Consider the following 18213-nt stretch of genomic DNA (forward strand, 5'->3'; position numbering starts at 1 on the left):
ACCGCTGTTTGCACATATTCCATGTTTGGGGCACTATTTAAGCATCTCTAACTTTTAAGGGTTTTAAGGATCAACCTCTATCTTCTAGAGAACGAAATCCTAACCTTCATTCCCCTCTCCTCCCTCCTTTGCTTGTTATGGGTGCCATTCGGGAGTCTTCAAGGAATTCCATCATTCTTTGGAGCTTGAGTGAGTGTTTCCATAAGAGATCCAGGTTCTTGTGCATCTTAAGGACCATTATAAGTCATCAAGCTCCCAACTTTATGATTCAAGCTTTCTAGATCTTTCATTTTATGGTCTTTGAGTCCCTTTTGAGGTTTTGGTTGGAGTTCAAGGAAGAACTCTAGATAAAGTTTGCAACTTTATCATTCTTGAATGTAACTAGGGTGTTCTATCTTTTGGTTATGGACTTTGGATTTGTTTTGGTGTCATATATGGGTTCAAGGTCATACTTTCACTATTTTTGACCTAGAATGGTGTAGGATATGCATAGGGCATGCATGTCCATAATGTTTTGATTTTTATGAGTCATTTTTTAGTATAATGCACTTTTGGAATGTTTGGGATGTTAGTTTAGCGGATTAAGAACTTAACCAAAAGGTTGGTTTTGTGAATAATATACGTTGAGCGTAGCATCGTGCTACACTGAGCGTAGGGATAGGGGAATTCGACTATTTTGTCTTTTAATGTTACGCTGAGAGTAGGCTAGCTACGCTAAGGGCCTACGTTGAGTTTAGATATGTGCTACACTAAGCATAGCACCGATCAGTTGATTTTTTGACAAGTTTGACTTCTGGCCAAATTATGATAGAGTTGAATGTTTAGCTAAGATCTAGCATCAGATTTGCATTAGGTAGCTTGTGTTAGATGTTCTATGGCTAAGGTTTGTTGTTGAGCTTCTGTTGGTCAACTCATGTGAGTTTTCTCACTATAATGTAACATCCCGATGTTGAGGTATTTTCAGTTTCGACCCTTTATATGATTAAATATTACATTTTGGTCCCTAAGTAAAAGAAAGAGTGTAAAAGGGCCCATAGTGGCATTTTGATAATTTTGGAGTTTGGGGAGTACGCTGAGCATACGTGTGTACGCTAAGCGTACTAGGGCGTGCCATAGTACGTTGGGCGTACACCTCGTACGCAGGGTGTAAGTGAGGATCATGCAATGTAACACCCAGAATCAGAAAGACCAAGAAAGGAAAGGAAAACCCTAAGTCTAAGGGGCAACTCATCGAGTCCAAGGAGGAACTCGGCGAGTCGGAGTGGGATCCGTGTGCAAGGTTAAGTGACCGACTCGACGAGTCGGCTAGTGTACTCGGCGAGTCTGGTCTGGGTTGGGAAACCCTAATTTCGGGACTTGGCACCCTATTTAAGCATCTCATTCTCATTTCTAGGGCTTCATTTATAGCCCCCACTGTCCAAAGTGAAACCCTAGTGTCCTCCATGAAAGTGTGAGCAATTATTGTGTGTTCTTGAGTGATTTGAAGTCTAGAAGAAGAAGAAGGAGTTAGAAGAGCTAAGGAGTGATTGTAGATCCAGAAGGAGTCCCTCTTCCTCATCACTTTCTGGTAATCAAGCTCTTACCTTGATCTATGGTTTCGTAGATCTCTTCATGTCCCTTTTATGAGACTTTTGGGACCATTTCCAAGGCCAACCCGAGTATTGAGCCTTTGAGGACGAATAGAGACTAGATCGGAGCATCTTTGAGCCTTGGGAGCTCTGAGGAAGAAGCTTTTATCAGTTATGGTTTCCTTTCATGGCTTAGACCTCCATTGTAGCTTGGATTTGGTGTTCTAGCCTCATAACCCCTTGCATGCACGTAAAGTTAGCAACTTTACGTGGAATTCTAGTAGAAGGAGTCCAGATCTATGAGTTGGAAGTGTTGGAATAGATTGAAAGCGACATAATAGAGTTGTCACAAGGAGGACTCAGCGAGTCAGTTCATGGACTCAGTGAGTCAGGTCGCAAAACCCAAATCCTTCCGTTTATGAGTCAGATCAGTGAGTATGGTTAGAAAAGGATTCACCCAGTCTGTGTCCGTGATGGACATGAAGATCATGGTACTCGACGAGTTCAAGGAGGAACTCGGTGAGTCCAAGGCAATCTCCTTAGCTGATGAAGATGGACTCTGTGAGTTGTAGAACAACTCGGGGAGTCGGTTGAAGATAGTCCCGAAGTGTTAGATGAAGGCGAACTCGTCGAGCTCTCACTAGAATCGACGAGTGGAGTCGGGGTTGTTTGGGATTTGAGGAGCGTGGACTCGGCGAGTTGGTAGAACAACTCGACGAGTCGAGTCAGCTGGAAGGATGACTTTGACCAGGGCTTTGACTTTTTGGTAAAAAAGTAATTAGGATTCCATGTTAGATTTATGTTGATGATTGTATGAAGACCCAAATGTTTAGTTGAGCCTATATACGTTCTAGTGCATTTGTAGCTTCCATATTCCAGTGAAATCATGGGACAAAAACACGACCTCGCTCAGCCCGAAGGATGCAATATGTTTAGCATCGTGTACCAGAAATGTATCCAGGAAAATTATTATCGTTAACCAATAAAGGTTGAAGTTGAGCGCCCCTGCTTAAGCATGTAGGGTTTTGAGTGAAAAAAGTGAGGTACATGTTAAAAAAAAAAGAGAGAATTGCCAAGAAATGTTTGAAGAATTTTGGAGCAACTAAAGTGAAGATCAAAAGAGCAAAATTCCATGAGTTCAAAAATTGAAGATACCAAAAATCAAACAACAAGGTGGTGAATTCAAAGAAATCAAAGATCAATTACCAAGGAAGTGAAGAATTCAAAAGAGCTCCATAGTGGTATCATAAATTGTAATTCTAGATTATGTATGCGTGGGTTGCTCAACCAAAAACACCTTGAGGATAGGAGGTTTTCTGCGGATGGATTCGGAGGGATGCATAAAATGAGCATTGTTCGGGATAAGTGGGTGAATGTATATGAGGATTGTAAGTATTTGGAATATTGGGGGGTGGTTTAGGAAAATTTTAGACACAAATGCATGCGTTGCGGTCTTGGCATAATGGTTGGGTTGGATTGGAGTTGTCCTATGTGATTCTAATGTGCTAAAATTCAGTTTTGCTTGGGGGCAAGCAAAAGTCAAGTGTGGGGTATTTTGATATTTGCATATTTAGCCTCATATTAAGTATAGATTATTATCATTTATTAGCTAATTTATTGCATATCATGGACAAAAGATACTTAAAAGTGTTTGAATTGTGTTTTCAGTCCAAAAGCGAAGCTCGGAAGCAAAAGGAAGCAGGAGAAGCGGTTGGGAGCTTGGGAGTTGAACAAAGAAGAAAAAGGCTAAAAATACAAGGTACTCGGCGAGTAGGGTCGACTACTTGATGAGTAGCATCGAAGATTCGAGAGGATAAAGACTCTGTGACTTACCGTGTAAGGGAATTAAGGGATGGACTCGACGAGTCGGTCTTGGACTCGGCGAGTCGGTTCCGATCTATAAAAATAGTTGTCCATATCGACATAAGGGATTCTGGAACCTTTTTGGAGAGAAGAGCTACGATTGGAGAGTCAGAAGAACCCTAGAGATCGAAGATACAACCTAGAATTCAATTCCGAAGGAGATTTGAGGCAAATTCTCATCATTCTACTTAATCTATTGTTTTCAATCATGGTTAGACAATTAGAATTCGTTTTATTGTTGTTAAATACCTCAATCATGAGCTAAAACTCTTAAACTTCTGTTTGGGGATACAATATTGAAACTATGGTTTGATTTATGGTAGGATTAATTCAATATTGGTGAGTTTGTTGATTTTAGCTTGTTAAAGAACCTTGTGTGTGAATGATAACTATTTTTCTGTTAATAGGAAGATAATTAAATAGTATGAACATCTTTTAATTGTCAACCTCATATGTTTATGTGACCACTTTATCATATGTCTAGGATTAATCAACGTGAAACTAGAATTAATAGAAAATTAGGTAAATTCATGTGTGAGCTTGTGTGATGACCATCAACAACAGGTTAACTAAAGGACCAAATTAGTTAGCTATTACAAGTCTAAATTAACCCGAATAAATAATCTAGTGAATTAAATTAAATTAGACAACTGGCCACTGTTTGTTCTCTAAGGATTAGTGCAGCGAACGTGAATCTAATCACTTGAATCGGTAGCCAATAGAAGAATTAATCCATTGCACTATTACCATAATATCAACCATAGGATCATTTGAGTTGAACTAAACAGAAGTTCCTTTCGTTATTGAATTTAGTTAAATCTTTGCTTTTCTAGTTTTTAGTCTAAGTAATAGTAGTAAGTTTCTAGTCTTGTAAAACTAGAGAAAACCCCTATTTATTATTCAATTTAGATAAAATTAGTCTTTAGTTTTAATTTACCTCTCCCTGCGTTCGATACCCTACTTATTTAGCTTTGCCACAATTGATAGGTCCACTGCCTTTGTGTGTTCATTTTATAATTAAAAGTAGGTTTAAAACTAGTTGAGTTTACACACATCATGGCCCAAGACAGGCAAGGCCTTAGCATAGGAATGCAGTAGAGTAGTTATGGATTATGTGTTATGCGATATGTTATATGTTTGTATATGATTAGCGGGCGGCGCCCAGAGACAGGCAGGGACTAAAAGAAACAAATTTGTATCCGAGGGGGCTCGAAGCCAGGCGGGGCCTGGAGCGGCGGGGCCGTTGTAGCGGGAGAGGCCCGAAGTAGCGGGCATGGCCCAATATTTGCACTATGTGAATATGCAGGGTATGTGGTAGGTTGGGGAACTCACTAAGCTTCGTGCTTACAGTTTTCAGTTTTGGTTTTAGGTACTTCCGGTAGCGGAGGGAAGAGCTCGAGATGATCGCATGGCACACACCATAGTTAGCTAGCCTGGGATGTTTTACTCTAATAATAAGATCATGTTTTGATTTAATACTCCAAATTTATGTTATGACTTATAATACGGTTTTAGTAACGTTTTAAAGGAAATTTTTAGTCATGATTTTTGGGTCATTTCATGCAAACCCTAATTTTTACGGTTTGGCTCATATTTAAACCTCATTATAGCCTCACATCTAATTCTTATCCAGCTCCTTCTGTGAAATCGACCCCCAAGCATACCCTAAGAGAAAGAGAGCATTTTGGAGCCTTTAGAGTGTTTAGAAGTCTTATCGAAGAAATAAGAAGGTGGTGAGAAGAACTTGGAGCTTGATACCACTTTGGATATGAGGTTTCTTTCTTGTTTGCAAGCTCCAAAAGGTAAAAATTGTGCATCTTGATCACTCCATCTTGAAGATCTAGAATTTGTTCTTTTAAGACGCTTTTTGGTCCCAAAATGGTGATTCTTGAGCATGACATGTTCTTGACCCATTAAACCGTCCTTTCAAACCTTAAGAAGGGTCTCGAGTCTTAAAAATAGGATCTTAATGGTTGGTTTTGCTCCATGCATTCTTTAGAAGGTCCTAATGTATTAAAATGTTGAGTTAAACTCTTAATGGACATGCAAAGTCTTAAAGTTGGAAACTTTATGACTCTTGAGGATGATTTAGCCTTGGATCTAAAAGTTAGATGTAAGAGCTTAAGGCATTAAGCTCTTAATGAAGTTTTGAGAAGTCTGGGTGTACGCCCTGTCTAACCTGAGTACGCAACATGTACGTGGTCAACTATCTCGTCTGCGGTCAAGAATTATGTACACCCCACATAACTTTGGACTACGCCCCGCGTGCGCGTTCTGTTTCGACTCTGCTGGGTTGACTCAGTCGCCTTATTGATTTTGACCAGTTTGACTCTGACGAAGTTTTATGAAGGGGTATTTTGGGTAATTTGAATGGTGTTTGAGAATTGGTCATTTGGATGAATATGTGACAGTTAGAGCTAAGATCCGGACCCGGGACCTCATTAGCTATTGTTCAGACTTTGAGGTGGGTTTTTTGTACTATATTTACGAGTTAAAGGCATCAAGGACGGAGGCCCATTGGATTGATATCCTATTATACATTGATATGATGAGTATGAGATATATATGCATGATTATATGCTAGTTGTTGATATGCATAGACTGTTAGATCTGTAGGACTACCTGTGATTTTTGTCTTCATGATTTTTTGTATGTTGCCTATATTTGTTATCTGTTATATATCGACATATTGTGTTGGGTTGAGGTTGTACTGCTTTGTGATGTAGCCAATAAACACGGGAGCATTCCAGATATGAGTTGAAGGTTGGTTGTCATGCCAGACTCATACTGAGGGCTCGGGAGCATTCCAAACACGAGCTGAGGGTGGTTGGCATGCCATATTCATACTGAGTGCCCAAGGGCATTCCATCCCGAGGATTACTGGACCCGTTGTATATCGGCATTCCAACCTGACGTATTCCATCTCGAGGATGACTGGAACAGGAGGTTGACTGGGCCTGGGGTAGTCCAACCCGATGGTTGAATGGACCTGACATGCTGTTGTATATGTTATTTGTTTGTATGTTGGTACTTTGGTGGAACTCACTAAGCTTTGGCTTACGATTTTTAGTTATTGTTTCAGGCACTTCTGATGATCACGGGAAGGCGAAGGCGTGACCGTACACATCCTCTTTTTATGGCTTTATGATTTAGGGATACTCTGATATGGATAAACAATTTGGAAACAAAGATTTTTTAAACATTTTATGACTATGGTTTGTTTTTAAAAGTTTAAATTTGTTGTGATTTTTGAGTCATTACAAGTTGGTATCAAAGCCTTGGTTTGAGTGAATTGGCAAAACACCCGTGCGAATCTAGTCTCAAACTAAGGGCTTGAAAAGGTTTTAAAAATGATTTTCAAAATGGATTTCAAAATAATCAAGAGAGGATGCGATGTGTGAGATCAGTCGAAGCCAGTAAGTAGACCCCAAATTACCACACTGTTATTTGATATTGTGAGATGTTAGAACATCATGCTAGTGATAGGCTAGGGATCTTCAGGAATCATATGATAGAAATGTTTGATTATATGATGCCTGATAGCCTAGGGTTTTACTTATATGAAATTGACGTCATTACTGTAGTTGTTTAGTATATGCATCAAAATTATACATAACCAAGATTTTATAACATGATAATGTTTGATTTAGCCTTATTTCCTATTCCTTGTTTGGTTGTGGGCTTAGGGTAGAATCAATTATTCGAATGTTTGTAGGATCCAGTGTTCTGTTTGATTAGCATACATAAGTGCTGCAGGGTAGGTGGAAGTTTCCTGGATGAGTTATGTGGGGTCAGCCAACTAGTCGAGGGATGTCTATAATTTCTATAGGAAGTAAGAATAGGTTGTAAGCGTATTCTAGTGAGTGTCATTAGTGTTGTTGTGATGATCTTCAGAGACAAATATCGGTAGGTGTGGAAGGTAGTATGGGCTTGTACTACCGGAAGCATAGGACCCGTACACGTAGCAGAAAAGTCACAACCCATGGGGTTTTGTTGGGATTCGGTCCCTATGTTATTATGTGCGTTTATCTGACATCGCCCTTGTTTATTTTCAGTATGGTGGTTACGAGGCGATTTGAGGCAGGATCCGGATTAGGATCAGGAGCGGGTGGCCAAGATAGGCCAACATTGACTGAGGACCGGGTTAGGGAGATCATTTAGGAGGAGGTTGTTTCCATCTTCTGGGGTCAGATACCGGAGTTTTTTAGGTCTATTAAGACCACTATGATGGAGTTCTTTGATGACTGATACACTGCACTTTCTGAGATTGTTGCTGCTACAGCCACCGCAGTCGTTGTTGTTGTATGGATTGGTGCTGGGAGGGCTTTCCAGTACCGGGACTTTGATCATTGTCATGAGGTGGTTGTCAGATATTAAGGGATGTTTCTTTACGTGCTCTTGCCCAGCTAATCAGAAGGTCAAGTGCGCTCTAAACCTTCTTCGGTCTGGAGCGAAGGATTGGTGGATGTTGATTACTAGTTCTTACACCCTAGAGCAACGAGCTATAGTTTCATGGGAGCAGTTATTTGACATGTTCCGCTCGAGATATGTTCAATTGGTAGAGTGGGAGAGGTTGGATCAGGAGTACTTGGATTTAAGGCATGGGACCGAGTCGGTGATGGAGATCACCAAGACGTTTACGGAGAGAGCCATGTTTTGCCTTGATTTTGCTACTTCTGAGCAAGCTCAGATGACTCGGTACTTGAGCATGCTTAATATGGACATCCAACAGTTTGTATCCACTCAAAATTATGGTTCATTGGTAGATTTGTAGTAGGCCGCTAGGCGGCGGGAGGTAGAGATGGAGCTTCATACGAGGGAGTAGAGGCATGCCCTTGCGCAGTCACAGCTTGCGCCAAAGCGGTTCAAGGCCAATGATGTTAGATTTGGGAATCGGAAGGGCCGCACTTGTGGAAATGGTGCTTGCTGATCTTCTTCTGTATGCTACAATTATAGCAGGCAGGGCCATGTTGCGAGGGATTGCCGTCAAAGTGGTAAGCGTGGGTTGTCAGCAGATCGAACATTGGATGGAGAGAAGGATTGGGAATTATTTCCAAACTGGGAGTTGTAGGGATCTAGTTGAGTCAAAGTAGGGGAGAACTATCCCAGTGGTCAAGAGTAGAAGCATGTGCAAAATTAGGATGAGTTCGCAACTTTGTTGGGAAGGGAAGCAGCCCAAGTGACTGTTTGGTTAGAGGAGCGCGCGAGTTGCGAGTTTAGGAAAACTTCCCAACATTGAGTTCGTGTTTTCGCGATAGTTGATAACTGGTTGGGAAAAGGCGGGAGATTTTTTTCGGAAGGACACGAGTTTAGCCAGGATGTAAGACTACGGGATCGCCGTAGCATTCCCCAGTAGTTAGGTAGAGCAGGAAGAGTAGTAAGGTTGTGATATAGTCGTAGCATTTCGTTAGCAGCTAGTTACAGGATTGTGGGCGGGGGGCCGTATCTCCTAGTTAGCATGATAGAGATCGAGGAAGGATAGTTTGTTGAGTTTCAGGATGAAGTTGGTCCTGCATAGCCCTAGATAGGTGAGACTGTTGGATTAGTGTCTAAATCTATAACTATTTTGGTATATTTGACCTGATGGTTCATGGTCCTTTTGGGTTGCATTCACCAGAGCAACTTGTAGGATGAATTAAGGAGAGAGAGGATTAATTATGATTTAGTAATATATTATGAGAATAGTATATTAAAGGAGAAATCATAATGTTTAATTAATATTAGTCAAAAATTAATTTTGTGGCTAAATGAGATTAATTAAACTTAGGGGATTGGAATTGTAATTATAAGATAATTGCAATTGGGCTATAGATTGCCTTGGAATATAGGTTGGACGAAACTTATGGGAAGCCCATATGATTTTCGTCCAAGGCATGTTCCAGAAGGGGTCCATGGGCTGCTTAGGGCTTAAGCAGTCAAATTAGGGTTTCCTTGTTAGATAACCCTAATTGTCTACCTATTTAAAGAACCCTTGAGACCCAAAAACGAGGCTAATCTTTTCAAGAGGGTTTCTAGACGTTTTTGGAGTTCTCATTCTCTTTCATTCTTCATCCTTATTGCTTATGGTGTTTGTGACCCCATTAGAGGTGCAACACTTGAGGCACTAAGCTTTCTGAAGCCAAGGAATAGATTGTTATTGCTACATAACAATCAAAGGTAATTTCTAAACCCTTAATTCATTTCATATTATGATAGATCTAGGGTTATGGCTTTGGATGATTCAATTGCATGTTCATTAGACAAACTATATCCAAAGCTATTAGGGTTTGCATGTACCCCATAAGAATGATGTAGTGCTCAAAACCCATCAGTAGTATTAGAACCTAGGGTTGTTTGTTTGATGTATTTGATGTCATAGTTGATTATTCATTATTAAAATTGAAAATTTTGTTTTCTAGGGGCTGGACTCGCCGAGTCCATGGCTAAACTCACCGAGTCCATAGTGAACTTGACGAGTCCAAGCTAGACTCAACGAGTCAGAGTCGCAGATGGAGCAAATTTCGCGATTTTCTTGCCTTTTTGCTATGGGATAATTACCAAAATGTTTTTTATTGATAGAAATCGGATTTTTATGATATTGGGTGATTATCCTTGTCAAAATAAAATATAATTTCATATTAATTGAATAATTACTTCCTTATATGATAAAAATTGATTATTTGAATTATTTGGTGTATTATTTTGCATGTAATTGGATTAGGTCAAAATTAGATAATCACCAAAAAATTGTTAATTGCTTTATTTGAATTTGTGATCTAGAATATTCCTAATAATGTTTTGAAATGTTTCAAAACTTGCCCTCAAGTTTTGGAATTTAAATTTTTATTAAAAAGTTTAATTTTGAAATATTTAAATTCTAAACCCTAATGATTTGAAATGTTTCAAAACTTGCCCACAAGTTTTGGAATTTAAATTTTAATTAAAGGTTTAATTTTAAAATGTTAAATTCTAAAACCCTAAGTTTTGAAAAAGTTCAAATTGCACCCTATGGTTTTATTAAATTAATTAAGTGTATAATTAAAAGAGAGTTAATAAATCCGTAGTGATATGGTTTACATTTAATTAAATTAAAAGTGTAATTTATTAAATTAGACCACCTAGTATTTTAAAAGTGTAAAATACACTCTTATACTATATATAACATTAAAAGTATAATATTATATATGTATAACTTAAACTGCTAGTCTTACCGTTAGTCGGCCTCATTCACGAAGCCGATCTATAAGGGGGTATAAGGTTATGACCTATAAAATGATCGTTTAATGGGTGTCCACTCTCACCCACCGCTTCCTTGATTGGTGGAGGGTTGTTAGTTGAATGGGTATGATAGGGCAAACTCTTTCCATTAAAAGTATAATGAAGTATAAAGTAACTAAATGTTTTACAAAATTCTCAATCTTAGTTATTTTAGGCAAAAGTGAATTTGATGCAATCCCATGAAATTACACTTTGTACCCTTGCGAAGACGTTAGTGGAGCGTGTGTGGTTAACGGACACACTAAATGGTTCTAAGCAAAGGTAGCAAAGGGTGACTCAATGTTTGTCATAGTTCGGTGGAGCGTGTGTGGTTAACCGGCACATCGAATAGGTGACTGTAACATTAGGGGCACCATGTAAGTTTGCATGGTTATTCACACCCTGTTTTGTGATCCTCGGCATCCCAGTCACAAATCGAGGGGCATATCGAGATTTAAACATGCCATTGAAAAGTTCAATGAATCTCAAAGGATATAGGAGTTTTCAATACATTTAAAACTTAATCTATTTTCATTTTTCATGGTGGAAAATTAGTGAATCGTCATTCACTTACCTTCAAATGTTCTACAATTTGGGTTACGGCATCCCTCTCCCAAATTGTAGAATATTGAGTTGGGTCCTAGCCTTAATATCTCATTTGGGTGATTTATTAAGGACTCAATCAATCAACTAACTTGAATTTTTTCTCCCGTTTTGTATATGTCAAAGTATGACAACTATGGTCTTCCCAAATCCCGTGGAACAAGCTTTCCACATGAAGATGATATTTCACGATTCGATAGAGGAACACGAGATCATGCTTCACTTCCTCCACCTCCTCCTATTGTTCTCCCTAACCCACAAGTCCAAAGGCTTGCAAAATTTCAAACTCACTCAAGCCCTTTTGGCAAGTAAACATGAAGAAGGAAAGTCAGTGTGTGTACACGTCTTAGAGACGAAGTCACACATTGATAGGTTAAGAATGTTAGGAGCCGTTGTCTGTGAGGAACTAGCTGTTGACTGGGTTCTTCAGTCGCTTCCAGACTCATATAATGAGTTCGTAAGAGAGTACTATATGATAGACTACGACGTGACCCTCATCGATCTCACCTATTTGCTTATTGCTGCTGAATCAGCGAGGATTTGGCGTACTGGAAAAGAAAAGTTGATTGGTGGATCTGCCTTCCAGACCTCTATGGACATAGGCAATGGCAACGAAAGACATGCCATGGTCAAAAAGTTTGATCATAAGAGAAAGGCAAAGTCTGAAGTAGTTCTGTGTGCTATTCCAAAAGAGTCAATTTGCTTTTATTGCCAAGAGAAGGGACATTGGAGACGAAGCTGGCCAATCTACCTGAGAGATCTAAGAGATGGGAGAGTTAAGAAATTTGACTCTACTTCAGGTAAAATCCACTATCTAACTCCATTAAGTTCCTGATCATTGATTCTTAATACATAATGTGATAAGATTACATTTGAATATTTTGCAGGATCAATGAAAATAGAGGAAGCTTGATGGAAGAGCAAGATGAGTCTGATCATGAAGAAATGGATCACGATCGCATGGATTCGAAGATCCCTTAGAAAGTTATGATAGAGTTGTTAGGAATATTTGATTACATAGTTTTTCAGTTGATTTTGCATTGTAAGGACATGTTTTCCGCTGCTTTTATAAATGAAATAAATTTTTTGATTTGTCTTATTTATATATATCCTTGCAATGAAATTGTTGTGAAAAATTGATGTTTGTGTATTTATATAAATGGATGTGATTCTTAGTTATGTTATTTATGGTAGTGTCAAAAGTTTCTAAGTAAGGAAAGATTCCCATCACCCAAGTTTCAATTGGACATAAACTTGGAATCATATTATTTGAATCATGTGATGTATGGAAATCTTAGTACTTAGGAAATTTAGACTAATTCATTGATCACACAAGTATGTGAGTCAAGTGAAGGACTAAAAGAATAAAACACAATGTTGTGCACTAGTCAAGTCCACCACAAATAACAATAAGACTATTCATCATAATTTACTAAAAGTCTAGTAGATGTGGTTATGCTTACAAGATTAAGTGGAATTCTGAATCATTGAAAAGTTTCAATGAATGACATAGTGAATAAGAAGAATCAATTAGGCAAAAAGATAAAAGTTTCTCAAATCTAAGACGAAGCGAGAATACTTTTATATCAGTTTTATGATCATCTTAATGATTAAGAACCATATCACAATTGATCATCTAAGGACATCTTAGTGCACTAGTATGGCTAAAGGGAGGAATCGGAAATTGTTAAAATGGTCAAATCAAAAGGATGAGTCATACTTCGTTCCAAAATCAAGCCTTAGAGTCGTATTCCAAGATTGTGAATTGAGTGACACACACTTATCAAATGTAAAGTAGAAAAAATTGTTTTTCTTACTCTTGCACGTTTGAAATTGGTAAGTTGTGATGTCATGGAGAAGACAAAGACCAACTAAGACCAAATGTGTGAAATGTTTTGTCTCGATATAGACACACACTAATTCTTGGATATTTGTTTATTAAGAAATGTTTCTTGATAAGAGAATCTAATATGTCAAGAGGTCAGTGGGAGTCTGAAGATCTTGAAAAGATTCAAGAACTAATCAAGAGTAAACTGATTACTAAACACTAGCACACGACTTGCGGTTTGTAACCTATCGTGTTGAAATTTTTTTATTTTTGTGCCAATCCAGTTGAGTGATTATGCATATGAGTTCTACGAGTTCCCAATTGACTGCATAAGGGCAAACACCTTGTTCAATGAAAGTAAATTGACTGGCATAGGTGAACTGCTAAATAAATTGGAAACAATGGTGGGACCCTTGATGGCAAGAAATTAAGAATGGACAAGTTCTGTCCATAAGAGTTTGAATTTGTCACAAACATTATCTTTCGATTATGGTTATAGCAAATTCACATGGATAGGAACACATACACCATAAAATCTAAATGTCATAAGGTTTCTCTCATTCATGAAAATGATTGTGAGGAAACGCTTTCACTAAGAGAGATTTTAAGGAGATAGCGATTATGTAAATTGTATTCTCAAATTCGATTATGATTACGGCATCCCTCTTCATAGTTCGAATTGTGAGATTTGGAAATTCGTCTAAACATTTGCGACTTAGTAAAATAAGTTATGAATTAGTTTAGACACACATGTGAGCTGTCTAAGGAAAGGTGTGTGATTTTGAGAAACTTAGATAAAGGATTATCGAAGCATATCGTATTAGAAACAATGAACTTTGGAAGTCAATAAGTATTGTTTTCTAGAAGTTTAGCTGGTTTCTACATACGTGTCAAAGCTAGTGAGAGCATAAATGTTATGATGGAATTGATATAATCATCATGTTAGTGGGAGCATGATTATTATTTAAGTATTGCAAGTTGGCAATATTAATTATAGAAAAACATTTCACTTTGCAAAGTTGCAGGGGTAGAAAAGTTGTTTTTGCTATAATTAAGGGAGAGAATGTTGTACTTAGTTTCCGATCTAAAAGCTTGGATCGAGAAATTTTAATTGAATTTAGTCATGGGTATATTTATTATTTGCATTTTCAAAGTTCGATTATGATTACGACATCCCTCTTCATAGTTCGAGTTTTGAGAACACGACAAATAGAAATATTATGACAATATTATAGTAAGAAATTGGTAGAGTATCATGTTTTCATTATGAATTGCATCCCATACGCTTTGGGTATAGGATCGATTGCATATGCTATAATATTTGACCGTTCTAAAATTTTCAAATGCCTACGACATTTAGAGGGAAAAGGGAAATAGAACCGGTTTTGACTAAAAATAATTAAACAACTGCAAAAGACAATCTAAGGTTCGCTAATGATTGGTCGCTTGTGGACAGTTGAAAGTATAGTAATGGATGGAACATATTGACATTATTATGAATAGATAAGATTCTATTTATAATGAGTTGTCATATGGAAAATATGGAAATGTTTCCATATTGGGAGTTGGATATCGAGATTAGAAACTTTTATGCAAGAAAGATGTTCAAAGGAATGTACTTTGAATGTGAGACTTCACATCTATGGAATTGTCTTGTAACAATCTCCAATAGAGTATTTTAATTTTATTGGCCGAGTCTTGGTGACTTTTGTGCCATGACATTACGAAAATGGACCGTTGCATAAAATGTTAGAATCTAACATATTCTAGTAGTGGAGAGAATTTTGTATTCTTACACTAATGGATTAGGAATTGTGAAATGAGTGTGATTGAAAATGTTATTCAATTATACTATTTCACAAAGTAAGGACCATAGGTAAACATAGTATGCATGCTAAGAGCATGAGACAATTGTTGTTATAATTCAAGTAAGAAGTTGATTACCCGAAACAACAAATAATGAGTAATCAATATGGTGATAAATAAAAGGTGTTTTATTTATACTCAAAAGTTTGAGGCTATATAGGATTAGTATTATTCTTGTGTTTCAATTTACATGTTTTGACTTCCTGAATAATTAAATTATTTTAGAATAATCAAATTATTCAAACCCTCCACAGTCGCTCATTCTTTGGAAGTAGGAATGAAAGAAGATTGTCATTAATCTGATTGTAGATTGTCTAAAGTGTTTTAGACATATCAAAAGTTTGTTGTAGGGTTCATGAGTGTTGCTATAAGATTAGAGTATTGGATTAAACCCACGCTCACTTGGATCGCTTCATGGATTTTATCACGAGTGATTGGTGAGACGATAATATCTTATATTCTTGAAACCGATATGTGTAAGTTGTATCTTGCGAGTCGGTTTCACATTGATAATATGTAAACGCACCAGTAACTTGGTGTTATAAAACGTATTGTTATGTGTGATTCGGTGAGTGAGTGCAAGTGAGCATTAAGTCAAAGTTTATCCGTTCCTTTTACCCAAAGTGGGATAAAAGCGATATCTGTGGGCCCCTCGATGATTTAGTGATGACACCCTAAGCGCTTGGCCAAGCCGAGACTAAGTTGATGTGTTCACTTGTAGTATGTTGTCAGTCGTCATAAATCAGAAATCGGGAAACAACACATAGACTGAGAGAATAATTTAAATCCATGTCTCATGTCTATACGATATCTAGAATGGAGGAATATATGATCCCTTATCTAAAGGACGCGTATCTGATAAGATCAGAGTTGACAGCGGCTTTTGAAAGCTACGATTGCGGATCAGGATCTGAAGTCATACGCATAATAGTTATTAGACTTATCCAAGTGGGAGACTGTTGGATTAGAGTCTAAGTCCATAACTATTTTGGTATGTACTTGACCCGATGGTGCATGGTCCTTTTGGGTTGCCTTCACCAAAGCAACTTGTAGGATGAATTAAGGAGAGAGAGGATTAATTATGATTTATTAATATATTATGAGAATAATATATTAAAGGAGAAATCATAATGTTTAATTAATATTAGTCAAGAATTAATTTTGTGGATAAAAGAGATTAATTAAACTTTGGGGACTGGAATTGTAATTATAAGATAATTGCAATTGGGCTATGGATCACCTTGGAATATAGGTTGGACGAAATCTATGGGAAGCCCATATGATTTTCGTCCAAGGCATGTTCTAGAAGGGGTCCATGGGTTGCTTAGGGCTTAAGCAGTCAAATTAGGGTTTCCTTGTTACATAACCCTAATTGCCTACCTATTTAAAGAACCTTTGAGACCCAAAAACGAGGCTAATAGTTTCAAAAGGGTTTCTGGACGTCGTCTTGTACTTGAATCCATTCCTCTCGATTCTGTCATCTTGATTAATCGTTCTAATCACCGGTGCATCGGCTTGACCAACGGTCCCACTGTAGTTCCCTTCCTCTGACTGCCCATCATTCAGTTCGGGCTGTTCGATAGGCATTGTAATTTCCTCTCGAGTTTGTTGAAGTAAACACCTTATTTCCTCCATTTGACGATCCAACATCATTTGGATCAACGCTTGAACTTCGGCCATTGTGATTGGCTCAGGAGCGGCTACTACAACAAATATTTGCTCAATCACTAGGGGCTGATCTCGGTTCCCATTTGCATTCACGTTTCCGCTACGGGTCCTTGCCATCTTGATCTATACACCGAATAAGGTGAATCTAGATATTTATTTAGGATTGACGTTTAAATCATCCTTATCACTCCGAAACGTTTATATGCTAGTTCTAATATCGTAGTTAAACGCTTAGAATCCTAAACACATAAGGTTTCCAGATCCGGTCGGCAATAAACCATAGATCCGAACAAATAACAACATATCAGGCACAAGCATTTAGCACATAAAAGCATTTTAGGCACAATTCCTAAAATAAGCTAGTGCTCACACCTCACAATCATCGCTTAGCATTCTAAGTTTAAGTCTAGAAATAAATCCATATTCCTAGTTCGCTTAAACTAATGCTCTGATATCAACTGTGACATCCCTATTTTCATGGCTAGAAAAGACCGATTTTGTTTATGCTTTATAAAAATCAGAGTACCTATTTTAATAAAAATGTTGCGGAATTTGTTCCCAGTAAAACATGATAAATACGTTATCAAATCACTTCTGAAGAAAAGTATTTTTATTCATTTTTAAACATTTTGGATGTCATTGTCAATACAGAAACATAAGCATAAACAGAACTTACATTCATTATCACTAGTGATTTATATCTCCTTAATCTCTCAGTGTAGTGTAACTTCATATCAACACTTGTGATATAAATAAACTGAGTGGGTCAGGTTGGGAAACCTGGTAAGTACATATGGATTTCAATCCCACAATGTTATACCATATATATAGTTTAAAGCTCACAAAATAAACAATTTCACCATATATATAAACAACTCTTATCCCACCCCGTCGATCCTCACAACGAGACTACCCATACTCTCGGACCTAAGATTAGCCGTTTTACCTAATCCATACTCCTGGATCAGAAATGAACGACTTTACCTAATCCATACTCTCGGACTAGGGACGAATGACTAATCCATACTCTCGGATTAATGATGAATGATTATGCATAATCCATACTCTCGGACTAGGGACAATGACTATGTCTAATCCATGCTCCCGGATTAATGATATATACTAAGATTTTATTCTCTAAGTATAATTCCCTTGTACTCGTAAGAAAACATGACCCAATATTCCTCATAATTAATTTAGGTTTACTCTTTATCCTAAATCAGCATATATAATCAGGTATGTTCTTTAACAAGCATCTCAGGCAACATCAAATAATTCGCACATAAACATATATTTAATACTTCAATCGATACTTGTATTTAAATCATGTTCATGAAAGGGACTATGCACTCACTTGAAAAGGTGGTGATTCCGAACTCAGACAACGCTCCGCTTCTTAAAAAAAATAATTTCCTTCGACGAAACTTAGTATTATTACCACTAGAGTTTAGTCTATTAGTTGGCGAGACTAATTCATAGTCTAGCTATTATTACTATTATATAAGCGTTAAACAATACTTATATAATCCATAATAATAGCCCAAGTACTTATTATAAGTTCCTAACAACGTTACTATAATT

This window comes from Lactuca serriola, chromosome 8 (assembly GCF_051521515.1).
Source record: "Lactuca serriola cultivar US96UC23 chromosome 8, Lser_US96UC23_V15, whole genome shotgun sequence".
Lineage (NCBI taxonomy): Eukaryota > Viridiplantae > Streptophyta > Magnoliopsida > Asterales > Asteraceae > Lactuca > Lactuca serriola.